Here is a 6,000-nt window from a genome sequence, read left to right as displayed (position 1 = left end):
TGTTTGCTTCTGTAGTATCCCTATAGAATTTACCAGTTTGGGACCAGTCTGTTTTTTTAGCTTTTGTTTTCCAGTGCATTTCTTTCATGGAGACCCCACAGCTGAGAATGGGTGTCCTGTTCATAAGCACACATTTGTAGGCCAGCAGTCAGAGTTCTTGTAGTACTTCTTATTTCGGGAAGCCCAATTCCAGCTTACCACAAAAACTGGGTCTGTAGGGGCGCCTGGGTGGCACAGTGGTTAAGCGTCTGCCTTCGGCTCAGGGCGTGATCCCGGCGTTATGGGATCGAGCCCCACGTCAGGCTCCTCCACTATGAGCCTGCTTCTTCCTCTCCCACTCCCCCTGCTTGTGTTCCCTCTCTCGCTGGCTGTCTCTATCTCTGTCAAATAAATAAATAAAATCTTTAAAAAAAAAAAAAACTGGGTCTGTAGCCTATCACCCACTGCAGCAGGGCATTAAAACTCCAGCCAAATGGAGGTGGAGGAAGGGTTTGACTACACCTACTATACGCATATATTAAAACTTGGAGAACTGTACACCAAAATGAGGATTTTACCTTATATCTTAATTTTAAAAAGAAAAGAAAAAGGGGCACCTGGGTGGCACAGCCAGTTAAGCGTCCAATTCTTGATTTCGGCTCAGGTCATGATCTCAGGGTTGTGAGATCAAGCCCTGTGTTGGGCTCCATGCTCAGCATAGACTCTGCCTGTCCCTCTCCCTACTCCTCTGCTGCTCCCCTTGCTCACTCTCTCACTCGCTCGCTCGCTCTCAAATAAATAAATGAAATCTTTAAAAAAAAAAAAGAAGAAATACCCCAGATTTTGTCTTACATGTATATCTGATTCCTCTATGGGTCATGCGCTTCAATGCTGTTTGTTGTTCTGACTTTGAGTTTCCTCTTTGTTCAGGACCCCTAGAGAGTTTCTTTGTTTGCCTTCAAACTCAACTATGCAATTTCAAAACTGGGCGGGGAGGGTGTTGTTGTAATCTGTTGTTGTTGTTGTAATTTTTATCCAACTTGTCTATGTATTTGGAGTATGTAAAGCAAATTGCCTAAAGATGTTTATCAGTGTTATTAGCAACTTTTGAAAAAAAATCCCAAACCTTCAAAAAGCAGTTCAATGAAAAACTTCAAAAATTACATGAAAAGTATATGGACTTGTGTTGATATGGAAGAGTATATATGAAATAGTGTTGAGTAAAGCAGAACACAAAGAGATATATGTATGTATATCACATATGTATATACATACCATATACATGTGTGTGAATGTATGTATACACACACTCACACATATCCACATGCATCACTATTAGGATTTCGAAAGAATACATCATAAAATAAATAGTTGACATAATAAAATTATGTTTATCACTTTTTCCCCCTTTTTTGAGGGGAACATTTATTGAACATTTATTTTTTTCTAAGCACTGAACTGGGTGCTTTAACTCATATCAACTAATTTTGTACTCTCAAAAGCACATACAGAGTAGGTTCTAAAATAACACTTACTTTTCAAATGAGGAAAAGGAAGCTTAGGGGTTGCCCAAGGATACATAGCTTGGAAGTGGGAGAGCTGATACTCAAATCCAGAGGGTCTGACTCAAAAGCCCATGCTCCTTATTACTATACCATGGACTGTTTTATTTATAGCTATCTATTTAATTTTTTTAACTCATGTAAAGGATTAGTTATTTTCCCCAAGTTTTTATTTAAATTCCAGTTAGTTAACATGCAGTGTAATATTAGTATCAGGTGTAGAATTTAGTGATTCATCACTTATATACAACACCCAGTGCTCATCACAACTGCCCTCTTCCATACCCATCACCTACTGAACCCATCCCCATGCTCACGTCCCTCCCAGCAACATCAGATTTTTCTCTATACTTAAGTCTGTTTCGTGCTTTGTCTTTCTCTTTTTCCCTGTGTTCGTTTGTTTCATTTCTTAAATTAAACACATGAGTGAAATTACATGGTATTTGTCTTACTCTGACTGACTGATTTCACTTAGCATTTTACTCTCTAGCTCCATCCATGTTGTTTCAAATGGCAACATTTCATTCTTTTGATGGCTCAGAAATATATTCCATTGTGTATATAAGCTACATCTTCTTTATCCATTCATCAGTCAATGGATATTGGGGCTCATTCCATACTTTGGCTATAGTTGATAATGCTGCTATAAACATCAGGGTGCATGTATCTCTTCACATCAGGATTTTTGTATCCTTTGTGTAAATACCTTGGATGCAATTGCTGGATCATAGGGTAGTTCTATATTTAAATTTTTGAGGAACCTGCATAATGTTCTACACAGTGGCTGCACCAGTTTGCATTCCCACCGACAGTATAAAAGAGTTCCCCATTTCCCACATCCTTGCCAACACCTGTTGTTCCCTATGTTGTTAAATTTAGCCATTCTAACTGGTGTGAGGTAATATCTCATTGTAGTTTTGATTTGTATTTCCCTGATGATGAGTGATGTTGAGCATCTTCTTCTGTGTCTGTTAGCCATCTGGATGTCTTCTTTGGAAAAATTTCTATTCATGTCTTCTGCCCATTTTGTAACTGGATTATTTGTTTTTTGGGTGTTGAGTTTTATAGTTTCTTTATATATTTTGGATACTAACATTTTATCAGATATATCATTTGCAAATATCTTTTCCCATTCCATATGTTGCCATTTAGTTTTATTGATTGTTTCCTTCTCTGTGCAGAAAAGCTTTTTATTTTTGTAAAGTCCCAATAGTTTATTTTTGCTTTTATTTCCTTTGCCTCAGGAGACATAACTACCAAGAAGTTGTGACAGCCAATGTCAAAGAGGTTACTGCCTGTGTTCTCCTCTAGGATTTTGATGGTTTCCTGTCTCAGATCTAGGTCTTTCATCCATTTTGAATTTATTTTTGTATATGGTATAACAAAGTGACCCAGTTTCATGCTTTTGCTTGTTGATCTCCAGTTTTTCCAACACCATTAGTTGAAGAAACTGTCTTTCATCATTGGATATTGTTTCTGGCTTGGTGAAGATTAGTTGACCATATAGTTATGCGTCCATTTCAGGGTTTTCTATTCTGTTCTGTTTGTCAGTGTGTTTGTTTTTGTACCATTACCATACTGTCTTGATGACTACAGCTCTGTAATATAACTTGAAGTCCAGAATTTTGATGCCTCTAGCTCTGCTTTTCTTTTTCAAGATATCTTTGGCTCTTTGGGGTCTTTTGTGGTTCCATACAAATTTTAGGATCCTTTATTTTAGCTCTGTGAAAAATCCTGGTGGTACTTTGATAGGGATTGCATTGAATGTGTAGATGGCCTTGGGTAGTATAGACATTTTAACAGTATTTGTTCTTCCAATCCAATGGCATGGAATGTTTTTCCCTTTCTTTGTGTCATCTTCAATTTATTTCATCAGTGTTTTCTAGTTTTCAGAATATAGATCTTTTATCTCTTTGGTTAGGTTTATTCCTAGGTATCTTATTGTTTTGGGCGCAATTGTAAATGGGATCAATTCCTTGATGTCTCTTTATGCTGCTTCATTACTGGTGTAGAGAAATGCAACAGATTTCTCTACATTGATTTTGTATTCTGTATTCTGTGACTACTGAATTCGTGTATCAGTTCTAGTAATTTTTTGGTGGAATCTTTTGGATTTTCTACATAAAGTATGATGTTATCTGAAAATAGTGAGAGCTTGACTTCTTCCTTGCAGATTTGGATGTCTTTTATTTCCTTGTGTTGTTCAATTGCTGAGACTAGGACTTCCAGTACTATGTTAAATAAAGGTGGTGAGAGTGGACATCCCTGTCTTACTCCTGACCATAGAGGAGAAGCTCTTGGTTGCTCCCCATTGAGGATGATATTAGCTGTGGGTCTTTTGTATATGGCCTTCATGATATTGAGGTGTGTTCCCATAACCCTACTTTGTGGAGGGTTTTTATCATAAAAGGATGTTGTACTTTGTCAAATGCTTTTTCTGCATCTATTGGAAGGATAACGTGGTTCTTTTCCTTTCTTTTATTAATGTGGTGTATCATGGTGATTGATTTGTGAATATTTAACCAACCCTGCAGCCCAGGAATGAATCCCACTTGACTGTGGTGAAGGATTCTTTTAATGGACTGTTGGATTTGATTTGCTAGTATTTTATTGAGAATTTTTACATTCATGTTTATCGGAGATATTGGCCTGTAGTTCTTTTTTTTTTAGTGGAGTCATTGTCTGGTTTTGGAATCAGGGTAATGTGGGCATCAGAGAATGAGTTTGGAAGTTTCCATTCTTTTTCTATTTTTTGGAATAGTTTAAGAATAGGTATTAACTCTTCTCTAAATGTTTGGTAGAATTCCCTGTGAAGCCGTCTGACCATGGACTTCTGTTGGAGATTTTTTTGATTCCTGATTCACTTTCTTTGCTGATTATGGGTCTGTTCAAGTTTTCTATTTCTTTCTGTTTCAGTTTTGGTAGTTTATATGTTTCTAGGAATTTATCCATTTCTTTCAGATTGACCAGTTTGTTGGCATATAATTTTTCATAATACTCTTTTAATCTTGTTTGTATTTCTGTGGTGTTGGTTATGATCTCCTTCATTTCTGATTTTATTTATTTGGGTCATTTTTCTTTTTGATAAGTCTGGCTAGAGGTTTACCAATTTTATTAATGTTTTCAAAGAATTACCACCTGGTCATTGTTCTGTTCTATTGTTTTTTATTTTTTTGGTTTCTGTATCATTTATTTTTGCTCTAATCTTTATTATTTTCCCTTATTTTGCTGGCTTTAGGCTTCATTTATTGTTTTTTTTCTAACTCCTTTTGGAGTAAGGTTAGATTTTTTATTTGGGACTTTTCTTGCTTCTTGAGGTAGGCCTCTTTTGCTATATACTTCCCTCTTGGGACTGCTTTTGCTGTGTCCCAAAAGTTTTGGTTTATGGTGCTTTCATTTTCATTTTCATGTATTTTTTTTAATTTCCTCTTTGGTTTCCTGGTTGACCCATTCATTGTTTAATAGCATGTTGTTTAACCTCCATGTATTTGTGGTCTTTCCAGATTTTTTCTTGTGGTCGACTTTGTTTCATCCCATTGTAGTTGGAAAAGATGCATGGTATAATCTCAGTCTTTTTGTACTTGTTGAGGGCTGATTTGTGACCTAGTATGGGATCTGTTCTGGAGAATGTCCCACGTGCACTTGAAAAGAATGCGTATTCTGCTCTTTTAGGATGAAATGTTCTGAATGTATCTGTTAAGTCCATCTGGTCCAATGTGTCACTCAAAGCCATTGTTTCCTTGTTAATTTTCTGCTTAGATGGTCTGTCCATAGGCGTAAGTGGGGTGTTAAAGTCCCCTGCTATTATTGTATTATTATCAATAATATGTTTGTTATTATGTCTTCCTTTATGTTTGCTATTAAGTGTTATTAAGGGTGCTCCCCTTTGGGGTACATAAGCATTAACAATTATTAGACCTTCTTGTTGGATGGACCCCCTTTTTATGATATAGTGCCCTTCTTCATCTCTTGTTACAGTCTTTGGATTAAAAACTAGTTTGTGTGATAGAAGTATTGCTACTCTGGTTTTCTTTTGACTTCCATTTCCATGGTAAACATTTCTCCATCCCCTCACTTTCAATCTGCAGGTGTCTTTAGGTCTAAAATGAGTCTCTTGTAGGCAGCATATTGATGGATATCATTTTTTTTTTTAAAGATTTTTATTTATTTATTTGACAGAGATAGAGACAGCCAGCGAGAGAGAGAACACAGGCAGGGGGAGCGGGAGAGGAAGAAGCAGGCTCACAGCAGAGGAGCCTGATGTGGGGCTCGATCCCATAACGCCGGGATCACGCCCTGAGCCGAAGGCAGACGCTTAACCGCTGTGCCACCCAGGCGCCCCTGATGGATATCATTTTTATCCATTCTGACACCCTCTGTCTTTTGATTGAAGCATTTAGTCCATTTGCATTCAGAGTAATCACTGTTATAGATGAATTTAGTGCCATTTTATTACTTG

This window comes from Ursus maritimus (genome assembly GCF_017311325.1).
Source record: "Ursus maritimus isolate PB19 chromosome X unlocalized genomic scaffold, ASM1731132v1 scaffold_X1, whole genome shotgun sequence".
NCBI lineage: Eukaryota > Metazoa > Chordata > Mammalia > Carnivora > Ursidae > Ursus > Ursus maritimus.
The sequence above is the reverse complement of the archived record's forward strand: the minus strand, read 5'-3'. Positions refer to the sequence as shown.